At 42.9% G+C, this 27697-nt stretch overlaps 1 protein-coding gene and 1 pseudogene across 1 annotated transcript in view; one reads left to right on the forward strand and one right to left on the reverse strand.

Annotated features, from left to right (window-relative positions):
- Nucleotides 1-27697, forward strand: part of LOC126215316 (AF4/FMR2 family member lilli-like) — a 686763-nt gene that overhangs the window by 403873 nt on the left and 255193 nt on the right. The gene's annotated exons all lie outside the window — the stretch shown is intronic.
- On the reverse strand, nt 15362-15479 carry LOC126215501 (5S ribosomal RNA; annotated as a pseudogene).

Here is a 27697-nt window from a genome sequence, read left to right on the forward strand (position 1 = left end):
AAGGATCATTGGGCCAAGAAGCGACGCAAGTGGTACCGCAGTCAGCATTGTGGCATGGGATGAACATAAGGTACAGCGGGGGGAACAAGAAAACATACACAGACCGGGGCCGTGTAGAGACGGAACACTTACTGCTCTGTCGACCTAGAAGAGCTTTTTCGTGAACACCAAACATCTCCAGAGTGGAGATTACGGATTTCGACCCGAGTTAGTTTTTTCTGCGGAAGAGTTACAGAGAGCAGAGGTGTACACGTCGCTAAACCAGAGCGAGTGGACATTGCCAATAGTTTAGCTCGAGAAAACGAGTGTCTCACGAAAGCTCAGGGCAGTTGCCGCCTGCTGATACGGTCAAGGCCAGAATAGTATTGGGGTTTACACGCCCGCAGAGCGTCGACGCGCCTCCGTCATCGTACGCCACTGCCGACCACAGCAACCGCCGACAAAGCCGCCGACGGTAAATATCACGTTTCTCAGGCGCTAAATAAGGGCTGCGGCAATCGTCCTACTGTGCACCACGCCCTTCATATCTGGTCCTGTCGTCAGAGGACAGCTAATGGTCTGCCTGCGACATTGTGTCACCGTGCGCCACTGGTCTAAGACAAGCAGCAGCCGCACCAGGCAGTAAGCGTCCCGTCACGAAGACAGCACGACAACATAATCAGATTCGTTTGGAGTGGTGCCATTACTGGGAATCATGAACTGCTGCTGAATGGTGTCGCAGTCTGTTTAGCGACGAGTCACGATTCTGCACTAAAAAACTGAAGCCAAACTAAAAAAATTACCACAGTACTAACACCAGAGTATTTGTTTGTATTTGAATCCTTAACGATGAGCAACCCGTATATCCTGGACACACTGGAAATACTCGGAACATGTAATACTAGAAAAATAGTGGCGCAACACACGGTACACATGGTTGTGAGATGAGCAGCAATGAGTAAGTCTACTGAAATACACTGTCAGAAGCAATAATTACTGTAGAGTAATTATAATTCTGGAATACCTCTGTCTACATAACATATTTAACACTGAAACATCACATGTTAACGTGAGCACAATGTAAACCATTGCTAGGAGATATGCTGGTACATTAATAACAGGTGTAACCGCCAGAACGTTTGAATACAAGCATGTAAACGCGCATGCAGTCTATTGAACAGGGGCCAGATGTCAGTTTGTGGGACGGATTTCCATGCATGCTACAATACAGGGACGATTAATGTCTGTTGGGAATGATGCTGTAGTTGTCGTCCGATCGTGCCCCACATGTGCTCGACAAGGAACATAGCTGGTGACTGAGCAGGCCAATGCAACACGTCGGCACTCTGTAGAGCATGTTGGGCTGCAGCAGCGATTGTGGGCGAGACGTATCCTGTTGGAAAACACTCCGTGGAGTGCTGTTCACGAATGACAGCACAACACGTCGAATCACCAGAGTGACGAACAAATTTGCCGTCAGGGCGCGTGGTACAACCACGAAACGAAAGTGCTCCCGCTGTCATACTTGAGCCGTGTTGGGCTCATGTTATGCGTTGGTTCCTATACCTTGGTTCCTATACTGTTTGGTTTCCCGCGGTTATTGCGATTATGCTATTGTTTGCTCTCTCCATGAGAGGCAGCAGCGGTGTGTATCGATATTCGCACCTTGTACTATCTTCGGTCTGGTGCTTATAGTTTCCGGCTGTGGTGTGTGCGAGCAGTCGGTCGGTTGGCGTGGAGCAGCGAGGAAATCTCCGTGGGGCATAGTTTGGCCGGGCCCGCTGGCGGAGTGAGTGGGGCTGCTACTATTGCGACGAGGACCGTGTCTCACGGACCCTAGAAACGAAAGTTGAGTTTGGATTTAATTTACCGGCAAGTCAAGACTGTTCACATGGTGCCGTTTGGTTCTCGTTGTTGGCTGTTGGGACATTCCCGCGAGCAACAACGTGTGTGTTACAGTTGGCGAAGGCTTAGCCACCGTCCGGTGCAGTCTAACTGTATATGGTTATCTGCAATTAAAGTGCATTAGCGCAATTTTCTACCTTGTTGCCGTTAACATTCTGCTTACCTGACCTGGCCGTTGACGTAAATGTAGGCAGTGTCCTTTCCTCACCTGCTATCGCCGTCCAGCACGGTGTGTAGTTCTACAGGTTAATGTATGCTCGGTTGTGGGCGTTCAGGCCTTTTACGTTTGCTTTGAACTCCCGGTTGTGTGCTGGCCGAGTGGAGCGAAAGTTACCTTGTCGGACGGTCCGTTGTCTTTCTGTTGGTTTGGTTGTCGTCGGGTCGAGAATGGTCGGGCCGACTGCCTGTCTCACCTAAGTGATCGTTAGTATTTCAAGTGCTGGCCGACCCCCGAAACTTCTGAGCACCGTTAGCTGCACTGCCTTTTTTTATTCTCTGTTGTGTGTATTTGTATAGCCGCTGCTTTTGAATTGAAGTTGAATTGTTTTTAGCGTCATCGGCCTTCAGCTGTTTTAAAATTAAAGTTCCTTGCTTGTCAAGTGTTAGATTGTTCGGGGCCTCAGCCTAATTTGAGATAAGGCTTTGTTGTTTAAATTTATTTTACCTTGAGTTTTAAGTCATGGGGCCTTGAGCCGTTTTTAAATTAAGGATCTTTGTCTTTCGAGCATCAGACTGTTTGGGGCCTTCAGCGTAATTGAAGATAAGGCCTTCTGCGTTGTGTTTTTTTTTATTTCATTTTACCTTGAGTCGTAAATCATGGGCCTTCAGCTGTCTTTAAATTCAGGTTGTTGCTTACCAAGTGTTAGATTTCGGGCCTTCAGCCAGATTGTAGAACTTACTTAACGTGAGGCCTTCTGTCCTCTAAATATTCTCTTTGGCGTCTGAATTTTGAGTTAATGGCTTTTATCTGTTTATATATATATATATATATATATATAATTTTTTTTTTTTTTTTTAAGTGGTTGTGCCCATAAGTCATAAGATAGTGTGGTGTATTCAGCCGCTAACTAAGTTCAAGAATTTTATATATATATATATATATATATATATATATATATATATATATAATTTTTTTTTTTTTTTAAAGTGGTTGTGCCCATAAGTCATAAGATAGTGTGGTGTATTCAGCCGCTAACTAAGTTCAAGAATTTGTAGTGTAATGTTCGGTCAAATAAAAGAAGTTATGTGTGTTCGAGTGTAACTGACAGCCGCTCATTTTGGCCCATTTCCACAATTCCAACTCCCTGTTCTGTCCTGCGGGTTTAGCTGGTCGTCTCAGTACTAAATCGCACCTCAGACCACAACCTCAGATGTAGTTCCAGTGTGTTTAGCATGCAGATAGATTGGTTCCAGGCCCTCAGCCGGCCTCCTTCTTACCAACGCACGGCCATCACTGGCACCGAGGCAGAACCAGCTCTGATCAGGAAACACGACAGACCTCCAGCGAACTCTCGTTTGACACCACCGTAGTCGCAAATCGGGGTGGTTTAAGTCACTGGAGTGGACACTTAAGAGCGTCTGGCTCGGAGGTGTCCTTAAAGTAACGGATTTGTAACAGTTGGTTGTGTCACTGTGGTGCCAACCGCTGCTCAGATTGCTGCTGCAGGTGCTGTTACGATGCGCCAGAGCCACACGCCGAACACGACGTTCTTCCCTTTCGGTAGTGGCCGTCCGGAGCCAGGTCTCCCTGGGAGCGAACGTTCTCGTGACCACCGCTGCCAGTAGTCATGGAGAGTGGCTACCTTGCTGCCAAGTCTTCCCGCAGTATCGCGGAAGGAACGTCGAGCTTCTCGTAGAACTATCACACGACCACTTTCAAACTCAGTGATGTGTTGATAGTGACCTCCCTGTTGCCTTACAAAGAAAATCGCCCAACAGTCACTACTTCTACCACACACGTGGCTGGTTCCAGTCCGTTCGGTGCTCATCAGAGACACACTGACCGACCAGGAATTTTGCACTCCTCAAAAATATATGCCCGGACCATTGGCGCCAGCGATCAGAACCTGACATCATGTCGCCACGTCTAGTCTCAGAGGTAATTGATGCTCACGACCGCCACAGTGAGTATTTAAAGGAAATCTGATCTGCATCGTCATAGTGACGGTACTTACGCCACTCTTAAAGCATCTTTCACATGTAGAAACAAATAGAAACTTTGGTTTGCCGCATAGCTCGTTCGTGGTGTTAAGATTATTTCTGAGTGTTGATAGAAGTAATGGCGGTGTCTTCTTTGGACGCCTGTCCCGGATGAATGATAAAGGGCTAACGAAAGAAATATTCCTTTATTTCCGAAAAAATAAAGCAACAACAGTATGGATTACAAAAATAAAGAAAAGGAAATAACAAATATATTTTTAAATGAAATATTGAAATTAGAAGGCTATCAAGGCAGAGGAAATGGGAAAGCGGGAGTAATGTGAACAGAAGAAAGAAGAAGATAATATTGTAGGAAGATGAAGCGGAATTGGAAAAATAGAGAAGAGGAGAAACTGAAGATGTTACGCCAACCGCCGGCCGGAGTGGCCGAGCAGTTCTAGGCGCTACAGTCCGGAACCGCGCGACCGCTACGGTCGCAGGTTCGAATCCTGCCTCGGGCATGGATGTGTGTGATGTCCTTAGGTTAGTTAGGTTTAAGTAGTTCTAAGTTCTAGGAGACTGATGACCTCAGATGATAAGTCCCATAGTGCTCACAGCCATTTGAACGGAATACACACCATTTGGTAGGATATAATGAATATTACTTGACATGTTCATAAGCGTACTGTATGACACGCCACTCATCTATTGAGGAAGTGTATGAGGGGTTGCTGTTAAGGCCTGGTTTGGTGCAGCTCTGTATCCTGTGCAAGCCCTTTCACCTGCAGCCTATCTCCTTACTACTCTATCGCCTCAGCACGGTACCATAAGTGTTTGGAGGGACGGAGCGTTCCTGATGACTGGAAGAAAGCAGAAGCCGTTCCTGTTTTCAGTAATGGTTGTGAGACAGACGTACAAAACTATAGGCCTCTATCTCTGTCATGAGTCAGCTGTAGAATTTTGGAAAATGCTTGCGTATTACATTTCTGGAGACTGGAAATCTCCCTGTAGGAATCAACGTCGATCTCGAAAACAATGGTCGCGTGAAACCCAGCCCGCTCTGTTCGTTCACAAGGCCCCGAAAGTAGTAGATCACATGCACCTGGATCTAGGGAAGGCTTTCAGTACAGCTCTGCATTGCCGCCTAGCTAAGGAGCGTACCGGATGTCGGAGCAACTCTGTGACTCGAGTATCAAAGACGAGGGAGTATGTCATTATCAATGGCGAATAGATTTCGGACATATGAGAGATTTCTGGTGTACCCCAAGGGAGAGTTACAGGTCCCTTACTGTTCACAATAATCATAAATGACACAGGACATATCAGAAGGTCCGCGAGGCTCTCCGCGGATGATACTGTTGTATACAGGAGACTCGCAGCGGTAGAGAATTGTAGTCAATTACAGGAAGACCTGCAGAGGGTCCAAGGTTGGTGCAGTGTACTAACTGACCATCAAAAACAAATGTAATATATTGTGCATAATTAGGCAAGAAGTTCCATTACTGTGGGATTGTGGTTTCAGAAGAACCACTGGAAGCAGTGAGTTCATGAAACATCTAGTAGTATGCGTACGGGGCGATGTGAAGTGGAACGACTACACAAAAGAAATCACAGTAAAGGCGGAGATTGACTGGAAAAGTTGTCGGAAAGTGCACTCCACCCATAAAGGAGGCAGCTTATACAATTCTCTTCCGACCGATACTTAACTATTGCCCGTCAGTATGGGATCCGTATGAGACAGGATTGACAGAGGAGAGAGAGATCCAAAGAAGAGCTACGCCTTTCATTACAGGTTCATTTATTAAGCGTGAAAGCCTCAGGGAGATGCTCGACTAACTGCAGTGTCAGACGCTGCAAGAGAGGCGTTCTCCACCACGGTGTGGTTTACGGCTGAGACTTCAGACAGCGGACTCTCCTAGAAGAATCAACAAATATACAGTGAAAGGAAAAAAAATGCGACACCAAGGAGGAATTGTGCGTCATAAACGGAAGTTGGCACGCGTGTTTCTACTTCTGTCCATTCAAATTTTGCACCACTGTGAGGATGTAAATCAGGTTTGCATTAAACATACGCTGTAACTGTCGTTAGCATTAGTGACCGAGAGGGAAGGCAATTGTGTTCACCGTATGGTTCTCGCGCACCGTGAAACTTCTTTATTTAAATGAGTGTGTATATACTTAAATTGTTGAATGAGACCCACAATATCCTATCGCAACACAATGTGACTGCTCAAAAAAAAGGTAACCTGACCAAATAATTAATCCAAAAGAATGGCTGTCAATCAGCGACTGTTGTATAATACAAAATTTTGAAAAACACAGCCCTCAGTCTCGAACAGAATTAATTTGTGACCTAAGTTTCGGTGTCACAAGGGACATTGTGTTGCCTGTAGCAGAGGACACATGGCAGCCCTTGGTGGCTTGCACCTCTGTTGCATTTTATTTTAATTCTGGTTATCTGACGCTCTCAGGTATGACCGCAGCTTTCGTTTTTTTGGTGCGTTATGCTGTAACATTTAGTTTTAGTTTTAATTTTGTCCGAAGAAGGTCTCCCTTGTGACACCGAAACCTAGGTCACAAATTAATTGTGTTCGAGACTGTGGGCTGTGTTTTTCAAAATTTTGCGAAAAGAATGGCCCTGACTAAAAAGAAATCTTAAGAATCACCTATACATTTCATTAAGCACTTACCTCACAAAAATCTTCATTACGCGAACTACTGCAATATAGCGAGCGTCAATAGTGCCAGCTAAATAAAAGATTCTAACTACTAAAGCCACTACTACTAAGAGGCATGTGGTTACCAAAGGAAAGATTTTGTTGCAAACCAAATAATGTTTTTTTTTTACCTTAATAATGTGACATCCACTTCAGACACGAATATAAATCGTTATTGACATCTAGTTCAAAGATATATAATCATGCCGGCCGGGGTGGCCGAGCGGTTCTAGGCGCTTCAGTCCGGAACCGCGTGACTGCTACAGTCGTAGGTTCGAATCCTGCCTCGGGCATGGATGGGTGTGATGTCCTTAGTTAGGTTAAAGTAGTTCTAAGTTCTAGGGGACTGATGACCTAAGGTGTTAAGTCCCATAGTGCTCAGAGCCATTTGAACCATTTTTTTTTTATATAATCATGAATAATATTCAACCTCCATGCCGAACATGTACAGATCATTAGCCTACGCTTACACTTCAGACCTCTGCCCTCCATCAATGCTAACTCCTCACATCTAACATCCATCACTGCTGGCTGTTCACCTCGAACTGCCCAACAGTACTCCCATCACTGCTGGCGACTAACTTCCAACGGCCAACAGTACTGGCGATTAACTTCCAACAACGAGTCCAACGAGCCACAGAGTCTCTTACAAAGAAAGCGCAGTCAGAGATCCAATGCAAAGCGCTACACAGCGTTGCCAACACAGAAGCAGCCCAATTACAACCGTATTTGATCTGCGGCAGTTGGCACCACAGTGACACAACAGACTGCTACAAATCGGTTACTTCAAGCAGCGCGGACCTTGACAAGACGCCCCAGACCTCGCAGCTACCCCGGGAAGCCCAAAATTCTGTTCTTGTGATTTCCACAGACACTTTCATCCCCTAACACAAGTTTTTTTTATATCTAACCTAGAAATGAAATACCGAATTTAATAGAATTATTTTTTAAGTATTATTAGATTTTTCTTAAAACTTTTCATCCCCCATTTCGCTCCCTTAGGGAGCTGAATTTCCAAAAACTGTAAAATACGTATTTTTTTCATTTCCAACCGACAAGCCAAACACCAATTTTGAAAGATTCTACTTCAAAAGTGCTTTCAGACTCAAACATAAATCATTTCGCCCACTATTTCACCCCCGTAGGTATTGTATTTCCAAAAACAATGATAAAATGTTTTTCTTATTTACAACCGAGAAGCCAGGTTCCAATTTTCATAGATTTAGCTTTAAGGGCAAATGTAGGGCAAAACTGCGAAAAAATTCGAATATCTTATTGTTTAATTTATTACGAGGGTCAGTCAAAAAGTAATGCCTCCTATTTTTTTTTCTACGTTTAATTGTCAGGAAATTTAAATGCAATTACATAGGTTGAAAACCACAACATTGAGGATCATTTTGTCATTTTTCAATGTAATCTCCGCCCATCTCTACAGTTTTGGTCCATCTTTGAACAAGGGCATGTATCCCAGCACGGTAAAAATCACAGCTCTGCTTCCTAAGCCATTGACGCACGGATGTTTTGACGGCCTCCTCATCTTCAAAATGAATCCCACGACGAGCTTCTTTTAGTGGCCCGAACAGATGGAAGTCTGATGGTGCCAGGTCAGGGCTGTATGGGGGATGAGGCAAAACTTCCCATCCAATTTTGACAATCTCGTCAGAGGTGTGACGACTGGTGTGTGGTCTTGCATTGTCATGCAAAAGAAGAACATCTGCCATTGATTTTGTTGGGCGAACTCGCTGAAGACGTGCTTTAAGTTTTTTGAGGGTTGTGACGTATTGAACAGAATTTATTGTGCATCCCTGCTCCAAAAAATCAACCAGAATCACACCCTCTGTATCCCAGAAAACTGTTGCCATAACTTTCCCTGCCGATCGCACAGTTTTGAATTTTTTCTTCCTCGGCGAGCTTGTGTGACGCCACTCCATTGACTGCCTCTTTGATTCAGGTTCAAAAAAATGCACCCATGTTTCGTCCCCGGTCACAATTTTTTTCAGAAACTCATCTCCCTCCAAACGGAAGCGCTGCAAGTGGTGGGAGGCTATTGTTTTCCTTGCCTCTTTATTCTGATCGGTTAACATTCTTGGAACCCACCGTGCACAAACTTTTGAGTACCCCAATTGTTTAATAATCGTGATCACACTGCCTTTACTAAGAGAAATAATGCGACACACTTCATCTGCAGTCACCCGACGGTCACCACGAATGATGTCATCAACTTGCTGAATGTTGTGTGGAGTCACTGCACTCACCGGCCTGCCGCTCCGCTTTTCGTCAGTCAACGGTGTTTGCCCTTCAGCTTCCTTACAACGACGAACCCATCGTCTAACAGTGCTGACATCCACTGTCACAACACCATACACCTTCTTCAGTCTTTCATGAATGCGTATGGGCGTTTCACCTTCTGCATTCAAGAATTCAATCACACAACGCTGTCTCAAACGAACATCGATGTCGGCCATCTTACAAACTTCTGCTGTGCTGCCACCTGTTGACACAGAAAGTTACTACTGCAGTGGATTGTAGAAGAAGGTTTGAGGAATGGCGCCAAATTCAAATTTTTCACTTAACTTAATTTCTTTAAGTAGAAAAAAAATGGGAGGCATTACTTTTTGACCGACCCTCGTACATTCATTCTTTCAAAATAACATCGCATATTTCATAATCGAATTCTGAATAGAAATATGCTACAAAAACGTTTGCCACACCCCTCTCTTTCTATGCTGTGATCGACAGCTTTTCTTTGCTACAAATTTTTAGTGCATTAATTTTTCGTTCACATAATCGAACCGAACTGCAGATGAGCCTAGAAGGTTATGAGAAAAGTTACCATTGCTTGTTCCTTTGTTTACAACGTGGTTTTTTAAACAGTAGATGCTACAAACTTATTTCAGTTTTTAGTTTCACACGCATCAACCTATTTTTTTTTCGAAATGGGTCGTAACAGTGTACATATATCCACAAAAGTGTGGAAATGTCGAATTTCACATGTAAAAAAGTACGTGAAATCTTAATAACAGTGTTAAGATGCTGCTCCTAAGTGTGAAGAACAATTTTCGACAAAACCACTGAGTTCATCGAAGAAGAGAATTGATGAAAGAATTGATGATGCTGTGTACATTGCCAAAGATGAGTTTTCCAGTGGATTTAGGGCAACTGACTTAGAAATACTGCTCATATGATTCATGTGTCGTGTGCATGTGTTAACTGTGGGTCAAAGGGTCTTAGACTGTATGATGATAGTGACAGGATTGGCATTGTAAGTAATAGACATATTTTTTGTAAAGTTTGTAAATATGATGTCCAGTTCAAGACTTCTGTTCTCTATGGGAAGATATATGAGGCGAATACAAGACTGTGTTACACTATGAGATGCTCAGGTGTAGGCAGAGAAGACATAAATTTGTTTTGTGGCCTGATGAACACGACATTCCTGCTCCAGTGACTAGATTCAGTGGTTACAACAAAACACTCCTTAGTGCTCTTGAAGTGTTTGAGGAATCTGTGGATGTTAACAATGAAGGGGAAGAAGGACACTGTGAAGTGAAGACAGATCTGAAGGCCGTACATCACTTCATGGTGTATCATCTTTTATTACTGTGGATACAGGGAAAATCTTAGACTTCCAAGTAATGAGGAAATATTGCTGTCAGTGTGACAAAAGACACGACAATGGTGGTAGTGAAGAAGAAAGGTGGTATGCACAAAGTTTGCAGGAAAAATTACTAGTGGTCAAGTGGTGGGATGGAAGCAGCTAGGATGAAAATAATATTCCGAAGGCCAGTTCAGCAATATGGTGTTAGTTATGTGAAGTATCTAAGTGACGAAGATTACAATGCTTTTAAGACCTTTTTTGAGAGCACTCGTTATGGCTCAGAAACTAATTTTGAAAAACTGGAAAATGAGGGACATGTTCAAAAGCGAATGGCAGGTAGAATTCTCAGATTGAAGAAAGAAATGAAAGGCAAGAAATTAGAAGATGGAGAGCCACTGGGAGGTGTTAATAGAGTGACAGACAGGGAAATTCAAACTTTACAAATATACAATGGAAAAGCTATCACGAATAACTTACATTTATGTGAAAACACTGCAGCAAGCTGCGTGAGCTGTATTTAACAAACTTTCCACAGGTGATAATCCTCAACATTCCCCTTGTGACATATCCTGGTACAAATATCTCCAGGCAGAAGCCAGTGGAAAGCCATACACCCAGAAACATGATTTTCCACTTGGTGTTTAAGATGTTGTTGTTGTTGGTGGTGGTGGTGGTGGTGGTGGTGGTGGTGGTGGTCTTCAGTCCAGAGACTGGTTTGATGCAGCTCTCCATGCTACTCTATCCTCTGCAAGCTTCTTCATCTCCCAGTAACTACTGCAACCTACATCCTTCTGAAGCTGCTTAGTGTATTCATCTCTTGGTCTCCCTCTACGATTTTTACCCTCCACGCTGCCCTCCAATACTAAATTGGTGATCCCTTCATGCCTCAGAACATGTCCTACCAACCGGTCCCTTCTACTAGTCATGTTGTGCCACAAGCTCCTCTTCTCCCCAATTCTATTCAATACCTCCTCATTAGTTATGTGGTCTACCCATCTAATCTTCAGCATTCTTCTGTAGCACCACATTTCAAAAGCTTCTATTCTCTTCTTGTCCAAACTATTTATCGTCCACGTTTCACTTCCATACATGGCTACACTTCATACAAATACTTTCAGAAACGACTTCCTGACACTTAAATCTATACTCGATGTTAACAAATTTCTCTTCTTCAGAAACGATTTCCTTGCCATTGCCAGTCTACATTTTATATCCTCTCTACTTCGACCAACATCAGTTATTTTGCCCCCCAAATACTTTAAATGTCTCATTTCCTAATCTAATTCCCTCAGCATCACCCGACTTAATTCGACTACATTCCATTATCCTCGTTTTGCTTTTGTTGATGTTCATCTTATATCCTCCTTTCAAGACGCTATCCATTCCGTTCAACTGCTCTTCCAAGTCCTTTGCTGTCTCTGACAGAATTACGATGTCATCGGCAAACCTCAAAGTTTTTATTTCTTCTCCATGGATTTTAATACCGACTCCGAATTTTTCTTTTGTTTCCTTCACTGCTTGCTCAATATACAGATTGGATAACATCGGAGAGAGGCTGCAACCCTGTCTTACTCCTTTCCCAACCACTGCTTCCCTTTCATTCCTCTCGACTCTTATAACTGCCGTCTGGTTTCTGTACAAATTGTAAATAGCCTTTCGCTCCCTGTATTTTACCCCTGCCACCTTCAGAATTTGAAAGAGAGTATTCCAGTCAACATTGTCAAAAGCTTTCTCTAAGTCTACAAATGCTAGAAATGTAGGTTTGTCTTTCCATAATCTTTCTTCTAAGATAAGTCGTAGGGTCAGTATTGCTTCACGTGTTCCAACATTTCTACGGAATCCAAACTGATCTTCCCCGAGGTCGGCTTTTACTAGTTTTTCCATTCGTCTGTAAAGAATTCGCGTTAGTATTTTGCAGCCGTGACTTATTAAACTGATAGTTCGGTAATTTTCACATGTGTCAACACCTACTTTCTTTGGGATTGGAATTATTATATTCTTCTTGAAGTCTGAGGGTATTTCGCCTGTCTCATATATCTTGCTCACCAGATGGTAGAGTTTTGTCAGGACTGGCTCTCCCAAGGCTGTCAGTGGTTCTAATGGAATGTTGTCTACTCCCGGGGCCTTGTTTCGACTCAGATGTTTCAGTGCTCTGTCAAACTCTTCACGCAGTATCGTATCTCCCATTTTATCTTCATCTACATCCTCTTCCATTTCCATAATATTGTCCTCAAGTACATCGCCCTTGGATAGACCCTATACATACTCCTTCCACCTTTCTGGTTTCCCTTCTTTGCTTAAAACTGGGTTTCCATCTATAAAACGAATTTCAGGTACCTCGCCAAACCCGAAATGTTGAAGAAATGTGTTCATGGAAAAACACAGAGTACAAATGAGAGCTTCGATCATCCTTTATGGATGCTTTGTAGTGAAGGTTGCTGCATGTCTAGTGTTCAATGGAGGAAATGTAGGTAAGATCAAGTGCCTGCAGAGACTAGGCTCCCATCGGGGTGTATTCATACTGAAGATACTCAGAAGCATCGATGAAGCGTGACTGGACAAAACTCAGGCAGCAGAAGAAAAAATGCAAAAGTTGGCTAGGCATAGTAGGCATCGGAAGAGATCACTCCAGGAAGACGAGGAAGAGAATAAAGATTATGGATATGGACAGCATTCGTCACTAGAGGTATAGAAATATTGTGAAAAAATTAAAATAAGAACTTCAAATGCAGATTGCTGTAAATTGACTTTTTTGATCTATAATGCGCCTTTCCTCAGTAACTATGCAAGATAACATCCTGAAATTTGGCATAGTTCTTAACAATTACTTACTGAATAGTTCTGTTGAGCATTTTCCGTTACCGTTTCTCGGAAAAAATTTCTACTTTAAAATTTGAAAAAAAAGGAGTCCTGGGTAACACGAAACTCAAAAATTAATTTCAAAGCAAGTATGATCTTTAACAAAAATCTGTTCCACGCGTTTTATAAGTCTCTTATGCAGATGTAAACTGTGAATTTGCAGGTTTATTGCTCGATGAGTTTACGAGGAAAGGTAGATCAGAGAAACTGTGGCAATTAAAAATTCAAATCTTTATAATACGTATGTCGATGCGCATTTTCAAACAAAAATTGCTCAGAATATCAAACATTATGTTTTACATGATAGTCTCAAGTTTTACTATTTTAGTTGTAATACTTTTGGAGAGATAAGTATTAGAATGCATTTTGCTCTACGTTTGTCCTTCAAAATGTTTTCGTAGTTAAATATTTTCTTGAAACATTTCAGCCCCTATTTCACCCCCATAGCGCTAAACTTGCAAAATTGCATAAACACCAATTTTCGCGGGTCTAGCTTCAAAATTGGCTTAATAGCAACATATTTCCAGAAAACCTTTCATCCCCTATTTTGCGCCATTATGGGTGGAATTTCGAAAAATCGCTTCTTAAATGGCGCCTACAGTATAAGATAAACACCCTCTCCAAATTTCAAGTTTCTATCCTTAGCTGTTTGGACTGGGTGATGAGCCAGTCAGTCGCGACATTGCCTTTTTTATCAATCTAATTCCCTCAGCATCGCTTGATTGTATTCACCAACACTGCAGTACCCTTGTTTCACTTTTGTTGTTGCTCATCCTACAATCTCTTTTCAAGACATTATCCATTGCGTTCAACTCATCTCTCAAGTCGTTTGCCGTATCTACAGAGTTACGATGCGACTGGCAGACCTCAGTTTTTTATTTTTTCTCATACATTTATCTGTTGCAACAATGGCACCCCTGGAGTAGCAGTCCGTGCTGCCGTCCCCCGTCTTAATCCTCACATCACTCAGCTCTCTCCCTTCTCCCCCCCCCCCCCCCCATGCTTTCACGCTGCGACTCTTGCGCCCCCCACCTCCCCCCGCTGTGGGGTGACTTCCTATGTGGGGCACGGGTTTCCGAGGCGGCGCCTGTCTCCCTGCTTCTCTCCAGCTTTACGACCGCCTCCAGCCTCGACCCACATCTGCTGGAGCCTCCCTCTCCCTCCAGAGCCTTCCAGCGCCCCCTCGCTCGCCGCTGTAAACCTCGACCTAGGTCACGCCCCCCGCCGCCGCACGCTGGATAAGCCAGAGGCGTGGCGTCGGGGCATAAGCGCCGCTAGAGGGCGGCCGAGATCGGCCCAGCGCTTAACGACCCGTCAACATCTGGGTCACCAGCGACCACATCTTCATCTTCTGGGAAACTGACAGAGAAAAGAATCAGCAGCGACCATCCTTACATCTAAATTACAGTTACAGTGGAGACATGATTATCTGGAACCCAGTTACACGGATACTCGAGTATCCGGATTGTCAATCGTAAGCAAATATCTCTGCAGTCTAGTCTGTGCATGCACGAATATGTCGAACTGGCACTATCCACTCGTAGTGCTGCCGACTCATTTTCGATAACATCCCTACACGACACATGAAAAGTCCCTACGTTCACGCTACGATGCAAAAAACGAATCTAGACTGTCGATTATAATCAATTGTTGACAAGGATACTGAGTGCTCAGCAACTGCTGTCGGCAACATTATTTCAACAGCTTTGTTGTCCTCTCCCAGCTTAAAACTTGAGGTACTTGTAGTAGGTTGATGCATCCACGATGAAAGCACTGAATGATTATTGAATTGTGACACCATACTTTTGTGCGGATCGCCATTTCCGTGTTTCCTAAGTTCGCTTCTTGCAGCAAACAAACTAATTTCGCATGCCCTGCAACGAGCACCAAATCTGTCCTTGAGATCTGCAGTTAACCACCCTTTAAGATGTTATTCCCCTTGGCACTAAACTAAGCTAAACTCCTCCCGCACAGGCCACGAAGACCCAACGGCACCGATGGGCCGCCGTGTCATCCTTAGCCCACAGGCGTCACTGGATGCGGATGTGGAGGGGCATGTAGTTAGCACCCCACTCTCACGGCCGTAAGTGTCCGAGACCTGAGCCGCCGCTTCTCAGTCGAGTAGCTCCTCAGTTTGCCTCAGGATGGCTGAGTGCACCCCGCTTGCCAACAGCGCTCGCCAGACCGGATGGTCACCCATCCACTTGCTAGCCCAGCCCGACAGCGCTTAACGTCGGTGATCTGACGGGAACCGGTGTTACCACTGCGGCAAGGTCGTTGGCTTTCTTCTCGCCACTCGTCTCTAAATTTCTGCTTCCGGCTTTGACTGTCACTGTTTTGTAACTCTCTTTCTCCTCTTCGCCGCTGAAGCCATAAAAAAGAAATAATAATTCTACAATTATACACCCGCAAGAAAAACTTCAGAGGCTTATGTTAATGCTAAAGGAACTGGACTGATCCACGCAAGCTGTTTATCCTGGATTTTCAGCAAGTGGACGCACAAGAAAGACAGAAACAAAAAAAAATGGTTCAAGTGGCTCTGAGCACTATGGGACTCAACTGCTGTGGTCATAAGTCCCCTAGAACTTAGAACTACTTAAACCTAACTAACCTAAGGACAGCACACAACACCCAGTTATCACGAGGCAGAGAAAATCCCTGACCCCGCCGGGAATCGAACCCGGGAACCCGGGCGTGTGAAGCGAGAACGCTACCGCACGACCACGAGATGCGGGCAAACAGAAAAACAATCGACGTTCCAGAAGTTAAGAATGTAACTGTGAAACTGACAATGATGTAGAGATTACAGTAGACGCGCTAAAAGTTGCCTAATAGGCCACTGGTTTCCGTCGGAGCTGTTTGCGTCGATTGTTTTCTAATCACGATTGTTGCTAACGTCACGGTTTCTTCAGTGGTGGCCATTTTTCTTGTAATCGTTACGTTGTATTGCAACAATGATTTACGTTCCTTGCTACAATTAAATACCTTCTTTGGAAATGATTCTCTCGTCATGTGCATTCCTGAATGTATGTAACTTCCGTACGAAATTTGTACCAAGAGAGAGCAGCGTTTCGGCGCGAGGAGTGCTAAGCGACAAACGCGTCAGTATTACCCCCATCACGTACCCTCTCCAGGCAATGACTGGAATACTTTCCTCCTGCACCTCGTTTCGTCCCTGAGGTGGGCCCTTGAAGCTAACTTTCCATACGCAATGGTGACAAACGTATATGATGTCTATAATTTATACAGATTAGCAACTTTTTCTTTTTTGATTTCTTACATTATAGTTTTCCTTTCATGGACAAAAACTCCTTGCGTTATATAGAGAGCTCGGGAATTCGTCTCTACGTCCTTACAGTTTGGAAAAAAAAGACAAAGTCCCTACGCGTATGAAAAAGTCCCTACGGTTGGCGACTATATACGCCCGCGCCCTGCGCTCTCTGTCCCTCGCATTTCATTGTTGTTTCAGTGAAGACAGCGCGAGTTCCGTTATTGTTGCGTAAGACAGTTGCCAATCGCTGCGCCACAGTGCCGTGTCAAGCCTGTGGTTAAAAGTGTCAAAGCGCAGTAGAGTACTGTTACCGCTCTAAAGATAAAATGGAGTCAGAGAGGGGCTCAGTTGTGGCAGCAGTGATCCAGGTTTCCACATCATGCCGGACGACCAAACTGTTGCAGACGGTTTGCAGGCAAACAAACAGTAGGAAATGCGAGAAGAAACGGAAGAAAACGCAGATGCACAAAATCATGGACCATCCCATGCAATATTATTTCAAGCCCTGCAAACGGCCCTCAAAATTTACCAAAAAACAAACACAGTGTGAGTTTATTACAATTAAAATGAATTCGTGGTGTAACAGCAACAAACAGAAAAATTGTTTATGTCTAATGACAATTATCAAATATTTTAAACAACTTTAAACTACAGTGACTGTCCTATTTGACTTTTGTTTAGTGTTTCATTATTAAGGTTGCAGAATTTTAGTAATTTTGAGAAAATGTGTATGTAAATACGAAAACGTCTCTGCTATCTGAATAAACATTGACTTTTGTTGATTTTAATAAGTTTAATTTGTTTTGTTGTTCTGGATAAATACTTAATAATATGCATTATCCCGAGAAAGATAACCATACTCAATGTAGTTAAGAGATTACCATATGCGAGTGACGTAGGTCATTTTTATAGGATTGTTGTTGTTGTTGTGGTCTTCAGTCCTGAGACTGGTTTGATGCAGCTCTCCATGCTACTCTATCCTGTGCAACCTTCTTCATCTCCCAGTACCTACTGCAACCTACATCCTTCTGAATCTGCTTAGTGTATTCATCTCTTGGTCTCCCCCTACGATTTTTACCCTCCACGCTGCCCTCCAATACTAAATTGGTGATCCCTTGATGCCTCAGAACATGTCCTACCAACCGATCCCTTCTTCTGGTCAAGTTGTGCCACAAACTTCTCTTCTCCCCAATCCTATTCAGTACCTCCTCATTAGTTATGTGATCTACCCACCTTATCTTCAGCATTCTTCTGTAGCACCACATTTCGAAAGCTTCTATTCTCTTCTTGTCCAAACTATTTACCGTCCATGTTTCACTTCCATACATGGCTACACTCCATACAAATACTTTCAGAAATGACTTCCTGACACTTAAATCTATACTCGATGCTAACAAATTTCTCTTCTTCAGAAACTCTTGCCTTGCCATTGCCAGTCTACATTTTATATCCTCTCCGACCATCATCAGTTATTTTGCTCCCCAAATAGCAAAACTCCTTTACTACTTTAAGTGTCTCATTTCCTAATCTAATACCCTCAACATCACCCGACTTAATTCGACTACATTCCATTATCCTCGTTTTGCTTTTGTTGATGTTCATCTTATATCCTCCCTTCAAGACACCATCCATTCCGTTCAACTGCTCTTCCAAGTCCTTTACTGTCTCTGACAGAATTACAATGTCATCGGCGAACCTAAAAGTTTTTATTTCTTCTCCATGGATTTTAATACCTCCTCCGAATTTGTCTTTTGTTTCCTTTACTGCTTGCTCAATATACAGATTGAATAAAATCGGGGAGAGACTACAACCCTGTCTCACTCCCTTCCCAACCACTGCTTCCCTTTCATGTCCCTCGACTCTTATAACTGTCATCTGGTTTCTGTACAAATTGTAAATAGCCTGTCGCTCCCTGTATTTTACCCCTGCCACCTTTAGAATTTGAAAGAGTATTCCAGTCAACATTGTCAAAAGCTTTCTCTAAGTCTACAAATGCTAGAAACGTAGGTTTGCCTTTCCTTAATCTTTCTTCTAAGATAAGTCGTAAGGTCAGTATTGCCTCACGTGTTCCAGTATTTCTACGGAATCCAAACTGATCTTCCCTGAGGTCGCCTTCTACTAGTTTTTCCATTCGTCTGTAAAGAATTCGTGTTAGTATTTTGCAGCTGTGGCTTATTAAACTGATTGTTCGGTATTTCTCAGATCTGTCAACACCTCCTTTCTTTGGAATTGGAATTATTATATTCTTCTTGAAGTCTGAGGGTATTTCGCCTGTTTCATACATCTTGCTCACCAGACGGTAGAGTTTTGTCAGGACTGGCTCTCCCAAGGCCGTCAGTAGTTCCAATGGAATGTTGTCTACTCCGGGGGCCTTGTTTCGACTCAGGTCTTTCAGTGCTCTGTCAAACTCATCACGCAGTATCGTATCTCCCATTTCCATAATATTGTCCTCAAGTACATCGCCCTTGTATAGACCCTCTATATACTCCTTCCACCTTTCTGCCTTCCCTTCTTTGCTTAGAACTGGGTTGCCATCTGAGGTCTCGATATTCATACAGGTGGTTCTCTTCTCTCCAAAGGTCTCTTTAATTTTCCTGTAGGCAGTATCTATCTTACCCCTAGCGAGACAAGCCTCTACATCCTTACATTTGTCCTCTAGCCATCCCTGCTTAGCCATTTTGCACTTCCTGTCGATCTCATTTTTGAGACGTTTGTATTCCTTTTTGCCTGCTTCATTTACTGCATTTTTATATTTTCTCCTTTCATCTATTAAATTCAATATTTCTTCTGTTACCCAAGGATTTCTACTAGCCCTCGTCTTTTTACCTACTTGATCCTCTACTGCCTTCACTACTTCATCCCTCAAAGCTACCCATTCTTCTTCTACTGTATTTCTTTCCCCCATTCCTGTCAATTGTTCCCTTATGCTCTCCCTGAGACTCTGTACAACCTCTGGTTCTTTCAGTTTATCCAGGTCCCATCCCCTTAAATTCCCACCTTTTTGCAGTTTCTTCAGTTTTAATCTACAGTTCATAACCAATAGATTGTGGTCAGAGTTCACATCTGCCCCTGGAAATGTCTTACAATTTAAAACCTGGTTCCTAAATCTCTGTCTTACCATTATATAATCTATCTGATACCTTTTAGTATCTCCAGGGTTCTTCCATGTATACAACCTTCTTTTATGATTCTTGAACCAAGTGTTAGCTATGATTAAGTTGTGCTCCGTGCAAAATTCTACCAGGCGGCTTCCTCTTTCATTTCTTAGCCCCAATCCATATTCACCTACTACGTTTCCTTCTCTCCCTTTTCCTACACTCAAATTCCAGTCGCCCATGACTATTAAATTTTCGTCTCCCTTCACTATCTGAATAATTTCTTTTATTTCATCATACATTTCTTCAATTTCTTCGTCATCTGCAGAGCTAGTTGGCATATAAACTTGTACTACTGTAGTAGTTGTGGGCTTCGTATCTATCTTGGCCACAATAATGCGTTCACTAAGCTGTTTGTAGTAGCTTACCCGCGTTCCTATTTTCCTATTCATTATTAAACCTACTCCTGCATTACCCCTATTTTACTTTGTGTTTATAACCCTGTGGTCACCTGACCAGAAGTCTTGTTCCTCCTGCCACCGAACTTCACTAATTCCCACTATATCTAACTTTAACCTATCCATTTCCCTTTTCAAATTTTCTAACCTACCTGCCCGATTAAGGGATCTGACATTCCACGCTCCGATCCGTAGAACGCCAGTTTTCTTTCTCCTGATAACTACATCCTCTTGAGTAGTCCCCGCCAGGAGATCCGAATGGGGGACTGTTTTACCTCCGGAATATTTTACCCAAAAGGACGCCATCATCATTTAATCATACAGTAAAGCTGCATTCCCTCGGGAAAAATTACGGCCGTAGTTTCCCCTTGTTTTCAGCCGTTCGCAGTACCAGCACAGCAAGGCTGTTTTGGTTATTGTTACAAGGCCAGATCAGTCAATCATCCAGACTGTTGCCCTTGCAACTACTGAAAAGGCTGCTGCCCCTCTTCAGGAACCACACGTTTGTCTGGCCTCTCAACAGATACACCTCCGTTGTGGTTGTACTTATGGTACGGCTATCTGTATCGCTGAGGCACGCAAGCCTCCCCACCAACGGCAAGGTCCATGGTTCATGGGGGGTTTATAGGATGAATAATTTAAAAAAAATGTTGTTTCTTTCAGTGATTTAGTAACACCAACTTTCGGTTGTACGAATGACTTAAGAGAACAGTTAGTCCTGTTAATCGAGTCTCGACTATAACTGTTACGTTGACCCACTACATATGCATGATGTGAGATATTAGTGGCTTAGATGGTAGCTTTGTAATCATGGTTATTTTCATCAGATTCAGGCTTTATTTATGTAACGGTTCCCTCTCCCTTTCCAAACGTCCTACCCTCGCCCAACACTCCACATCCTCCCCTCTAATTTCGATAAATGCTATTCTGTTTATTTGTATGCACCAAAGTCGTGATACGTTTTGTTCACTCAGATGACAAAATTTTCTACCATAAATTACGAAAGTTACGTTACAGTAGCTTTACACTAGTTGAAATCCACTTATTGCTTGACCCTTCAAATATACCTTAGTTCAGATATCAGTAGCCCATTCTGCTTCCATATAATGGATCTGCACCCACCTTTTTCCAATTTTGATACAGTCTTTTATCTATACAACTGTTCTACACATATAATAAAATTGTGGGTGGCCGATGTCTGTACATAGGGGATATTTAAGAAAGCGTAATATGAGGGACCTTTATAACAGCAATAGAGTTTTTAAAATTTTTGCGTGCCTGCCTGCCACTTTGTCCGTCCGTCCTCACGTTTGTACCCCCATTACGCAAATCTACTGCAAGAAATTAGATGCGGTTTTCACAGTTGTATTGCCAAAGGTCTAAATTAAAATCTGATACATGTTGATACCCCGTCTAAAAGCCGAATTACCTATACATACGATGAGTTTTCTGTAACGGGGTCATTTCGAAGTGGATTTATCACTGAAGACAAGTCCACTCCCGTCAGTAAGATTCCAGGCCGAAGACGTGTCTGGAGGCACCCTGGACAGCGGTGGTATACCAACCTCACATTCGCGCGCCATACGATCCGACCCCGACAGCCAGCAGTGGTGGTCTGGGCAGCCATTTTACTTGGTAGCGCCACCCCCTCAGTTGTCATCCGCTCCACCTCACAGCTCAGCGGTGCGTCGACGACATGCCGCACCCCATTTTGTTGCCGTTCATGGGCTGGGATTACGTTTCAGCGAGATGATAGTGGCGAGCACACGACGAGAACTTCTAATGCTTGTCACCGTGCTTGGCAAACCCAAAGTTAGGCAGGAAGGTCGCCGATTTCTTCCCGACTGAGCCCGTTTCGAGCATTATGGGCAGGACCCTCCAACAAGCTCAGGATTTCGACGAACTGATACGCCAGTTGGGCAGAATTTGGCACGATGTCCTTCAGGCGGACATCCAATAACTCTGTCAGTGCCAAGCCGAATAACAACTTGCACGAGGGCCACAAATGGACCAACGCGTTATTGTCTTGCACAATTACGAAGCTCGTTCTCTTGCTTCAATCATCCCGTTTCTCTGAAATATCATCGAGTTTTTCTGAAATTTCAATCATTTGTTTGTGTGAACATGTACATCACGTCTTACTCGGAACAACCCAATTTACAGCTATCAAAATCCTAACATCCTGTCACTTGAAGAGTGAAACTTGAAAGCTCATTAAAAGTGCGCTCGGCATTCGTGAAACTTAATTGATTACTGAGTACTGTGCGCGTCAGCGGCTATGTTACAATGCGAGCTGTATTGAACAACTGCGCCACATTCCGTGCGAGCACATCCTCCCACTCACTGGTTACACGAAATATGTGTGGTAACTGCGAAAGCGTGAACCATTCAGTCGTCTGACTGGTTTGATGCGGCCCGCCACGAATTCCTCTCCTGTGCCAACATCTTCATCTCAGAGCAGCACTTGCAACCTACGTCCTCAATTATTTGCTGGACGTATTCCAATCTCTGTCTTCCCCTACAGTTTTTGCCCTCTACAGCATGGAAGTCACTACCTCATAACAGATGTTCTGTCATCCTGTTCCTTCCCCTTGTCAGTGTTTTCCACCTCTCCGATTATCTGCAGAACCTTCTCGTTCATTAGGTTATCAGTCTACCTAATTTTCAACATTTTTCTACAGCACACATTCCAAATGCTCCGATTCTCTTCTGGTTTTCCCGTAGTCCTTCTTTCACTACCATACAATGCTGCACTCCAGACGTACATTCTCAAAAACTACTTCCTCAAATTAGGACCGATTTTTGATATTAGACTTCTCTTCGCCTTTCGTGCCGTACCTAGTCTGCTTTTGATGTCCTCCTTGCTCCGTCCGTCATTGGTTATTGCACTGCCTAGGTAGCTGAATTCCTTAGCTTCATCTACTTCGTGACTATCAATTCTGATGTTAACTTCATCGCTGTTCTCATTTCTACCACCTCTAATTACTTTCGTCTTCCTTCGATTTTTCTCTCAGTATATATTCTGTACTCATTAGACTGTTCATTCCATTCAGCATATCATGTAGTTCTTGTCCACTTTCACTCTGGATACCAATGTCATCAGCGAATCGTATATGTGATATTTCACCTTGAGTTTTAATGGCACTCCTGAACCTTTCTTTTATTTCCATCATTGCTTCTTCGACGTACAGATTGAACAGTAGGGTCAAAAGACTGCATCACTGTCTTACACCCTTTTCAATGCGAGCGCCTCGTTCTTGACCTCACAGTCTCACTGTCCCTCTTGGATCCTGTACGTATGGCACATTACCCGTCTTTCCCCATAGCTTAATCCTATTTTTCTCAGAATTTCGTGCATCCTGCACCATTTTACATCCTCGAACGCTCTTTCTAGTTGGACAAATCCTTTGAGCGTGTCTTCATTTTTCTTCAGTCTTACTTCCATTATCAATCACGACGTGAGAACTGTCTCTCCTAATGCTTTACTTTTCGTAAATTTATTTACTTATTTCTGATAATTACAGCCTATTGTCTGAGAAACTAAAATATTTCGAACAATTCACATTTTCGTGGATAATAATAAATGTATGTATTAATTAGTTATTCCTTGTCCTTAATACAAAATACCTCTACCACTAAAAACTACAATAAACCGCTTAAATAATTACCCGACTTCTGATAGTACTGTTGGTAGTACAGAATCTGTTGTTTCGATTCAGTTATTTTGGTGCATTTAAATTGTAGATGGTTGCTTCCGCTACTGGATCGACCCTCTTAAATACTCCAGTCAATATCTGCTGGATTCCTTGGGCGTTGCACACGGTAACAAGCAGTTCTACAATCGGCCGTCGTAAATCTAGACTCATGTTTTCCTGATTAGCATAAACTTTTGAAGCCCAAGTTTCGTAAGGTCTCCGTACTCCAGCAGGCCTATTTTCGGCTGGTTTTTTTTCCATCCGCATGTTTTTTTTCTCACCCACATTTATTACAGCACATCACTTGCACTTTTCCTTGTGTGATCACCACGTGTGTTTAGTGGTCTAGTGTGTGCAGTGTTGCCAACTGTCACTGATGTGTGTTTATTTTTCGTCTTTTGTCAGTGTGTGTGTGTGTGTGTGTGTGTGTGTGTGTGTGTGTGTGTGTGTGTGTGTACACGAAAGTTAAACACACACTGATAGTTGCAACACTACACACTCAAACTCATACATGTTAATCGCACAATGAAAAGTTCAAGTGATGTCTTGGAATTAATGTGGGTGAAGAAAAACGCCGGAAATCGGCCATCTGGAGTTTGGGGACCGAATGAATACACTTCCAGGACAACATACATGGAGTAACAACAATGGAAAGCGTAAGTAACACCAAACGATAATTTAAGCTCACGAAAGTTGCGCTACAAAAGTTGTTTCTAACCTGACAAACAATAGGAAAAAATGAGAAAACATTACATAGAAACGTATACGTAACTCGTACTTCGTTTAATATATTACACATAAGGAAACGTGCATTACAAACCACTGAAGATGCTTGGTAAATAAAAAAAAGAAATGCATATGGCCAAAAAAGGAAACTGCCTTTCATTTACTTGCAAAGACGGAAGATACCACTATCAAATAAGTTACTTCATTTTAATACTTCGTATAACCAGTAAGTGGGAAGATATGCTCGTGCGGAATCTGGCACAGTTGTTCAATACAGCTCGCATCATAACATAGTCGCTGGCGCGCACAGTACTCCGTAATCAATTAGGTTTCATTTTGCTTTATTATAATTCCAGTCTTGGATCATAATGTTCATTTGTGATAAGATTATTACTTTCTGTCGGTAATGACGATCTTCAGACCCAGGAAATATAAACACACGGAGGTAGCCTAATTTAAATAATAAACACTGCATCACATTCGTATGGTCAGGAGTGTTTTGTAAATTAGCCCAACTGACGGAAAAAAATTGCAACACGAAGAAAGAGTTGTGCAATATAAACAGAAATTGGTCGGCGTGTTTCTACATCTGAAAGATGACGTCTGTTCATGTTTCGCTATAGTCGCAGAAGAGGAGTGCTAGTAACGCTGCTGTTACTGTAGAATGCATATCGGTTTTGCTTTAAAAATAAGTGGTAACAGTCGTGAGGGTCAGTTACGATTGAGATTGGACGTGCCGAGTTGGTGTTAGTGAAGAATGCCCATAAGGTGACAAAGAGGCCATTGTCAACAGCTCACTGAGTTTGAACGTGGTCTTGTCGTAGGGTGATGAGAAGCTGGATGTTCGTTCAGCAATATTGCAGAAAGACTTGGCAGGAATGTAGCCAGTGTACGTGACTGCTGGCAGCGGTGGTCATCAGAATGTACAGTCGCAAGAAGACTGGTCTCCGGACGGCCACGTGGCACTACGGAGATGTAAGACCACTGTGTTCTGCGTATGGCTCTGGTGCATCGTCCTGCATCTGAGCAGCATTTGGCACCGCACTGACACAACGAACTGCTACAAACCGGCTCCTTCAAGGACAGCACCGAGCAAGACGCCCTGCAGCGTGACTGCAAACCACCGCCATTTGCGAGAGTTCACTGGAGGGCAGGGTGGGGGCCTGTTGTGTTTTATGTCGGGAGCTGTTTCTGCCTCGGTGCCAGTGATGGCCGTGTGTTGGTTAGGATGAGGCGATTTGAGGGCGTGCCCAATCCGTCTGCGTGCTACACAGACTGGGCCTGCAATCATCGTATGGGGTGCGATTTCATATGACAGCAGGAGCACTCTCTAGGTTATCCCACGCAACCTGACTGAAAATTTGCCTTGCAGGGAATGTTTTCCCAACAAGACAACGGTCACCCATATACCTCTGTTGCAACACAACAAGCTCTGCAGTGTGTCTAGATGTTGTCTTGGCCTGCTCGATGTCGGATATCATACAACGATAACTCAAACGACATCCACAAACAACATTAACTGTCCCTGCATTGACCAAACAAGTACAACAGCCATGGGACTCCATCCCAGAAACTGACATCCCGCACCTGTACAACATACTGCAGGCACGTTTGCGTGCTTGCAGTCAACATTACACCGGTTATTAATGCACCAGCATTTCGCATTTGCAATGGTTTATGTCACGCTTGCATTAACCTGTGATTTTGAAATGTTAATCACTTAAATATGTTACGTAGACACATATGTTCCCGAAACTTATTTTCATTATTTATTGGTGTTGTCTTTCTCATCAGTGTGTTTTCTGGGTTTAAAGATAATCTTTAACCACAGAAATAAATAAAATGAGTACAAATAAGTATTGTGATCCAAAAGTGGAATCACAGAAAAACTGAAACTTTCATGGGTTGATGTAAACGTTTTCGTGACTGCGTCGCAACTTGTAAATTACATTTGAGTTATTCATAGGCGGTTTAATACATGTCACCAACATTTCGCCTCATTTTTACTTGTTTCCCACGAGAAGACAATCAGTGTAAGTTTTCGCCACATGTCGGGAACGCTGCCATTCGTTGTTGCCCGGTAGTGCTGGCGGCAACAGAAATCGGGATTTATTTGCTGAGCTTTGGTAGGAGGCTTCAAGAAGTACATGAATTGTGAAACAGTAATCAGTCGTTTATCTGAATACTTAATCGAAGTTCACCGCTACAACTAGAGAAAAATGAACAAATGCGATAGTTCAAAGACCAGAGTTATTGGATACGAAAAGTAATGTCATGCGGTGACAGCATTAAAAACTTGACAGTTGGCAAGTTACTGGCCATTAACACTAAAACGCACATGATGTAGCGTAAAAGGCTTTTGATGTTAACCGATGTAAAACAGAATTATGGCACGCTGCTGGTTGTACTACGAGGGTAGCAGCGACATCGTCGTTCTCCAGACTGCTGTCTTTCTGTGAACTCTTTCTATGTTCCATAGCTGTGGCTGTAGATCTATCATGTATGTATGTATGTATGTATGTATCTTCACGCTTCTCGATTACTGTGGACGCGAAAAAAGAGCGAATCTTTACTTTTGCGGGCCGACTTCCGAACTGAAGCGAAATAATACTGTTTCACTAGACACGAGAGATCATTCCCAGTTATCAAAGAACAATCTTGATGAAATTCGGCGGACTTGTAAGGGGGGGGGGGGGGGGGGGCAAAATAGTGCTATACGTATATTCGTCTTTGTGCACATTGTCACTTTCGAGGGGAAGAACACACCCTGAAACGTAATTTGGCATGTTAGGTTTGGAGGGACAGCTTCGATTCGACGGTATATAAAAATGTTTCTCTCATAAAAGTTGATATGTAATTAACTTTCTTGAAAACTGAATAACGAATTTTGTAATAATTCGAAATTTTGCAAGATACCACACCATCAATAATTAATTCTGAAAACTGAAAACCTTGCAATATAAATTAAATAAGTTTTGAAGCGAATACATCCATGTGTAATGGAGCTACTTTCCGAAATATCATTTTCGGAAAATGAGCTGTACACAATTAAAATATCTAAACATTCACTATTAGTCTAGTTATTTGTCATTCGTATTTGTTTTATATTTGAATTGTTATTTTACGTTTTACAATCTGTTTTTTAGTGTACACTTTCACATACATATAGTTCCTTAATTGAAAATAACTCATTCTTATGAAAAAAATCATTCAAATAATAATCTGTAAATAAACGCTTAAAATAGTATTATTGTG

This window comes from Schistocerca nitens, chromosome 12 (assembly GCF_023898315.1).
Source record: "Schistocerca nitens isolate TAMUIC-IGC-003100 chromosome 12, iqSchNite1.1, whole genome shotgun sequence".
NCBI classification, from domain to species: Eukaryota; Metazoa; Arthropoda; class Insecta; order Orthoptera; family Acrididae; genus Schistocerca; species Schistocerca nitens.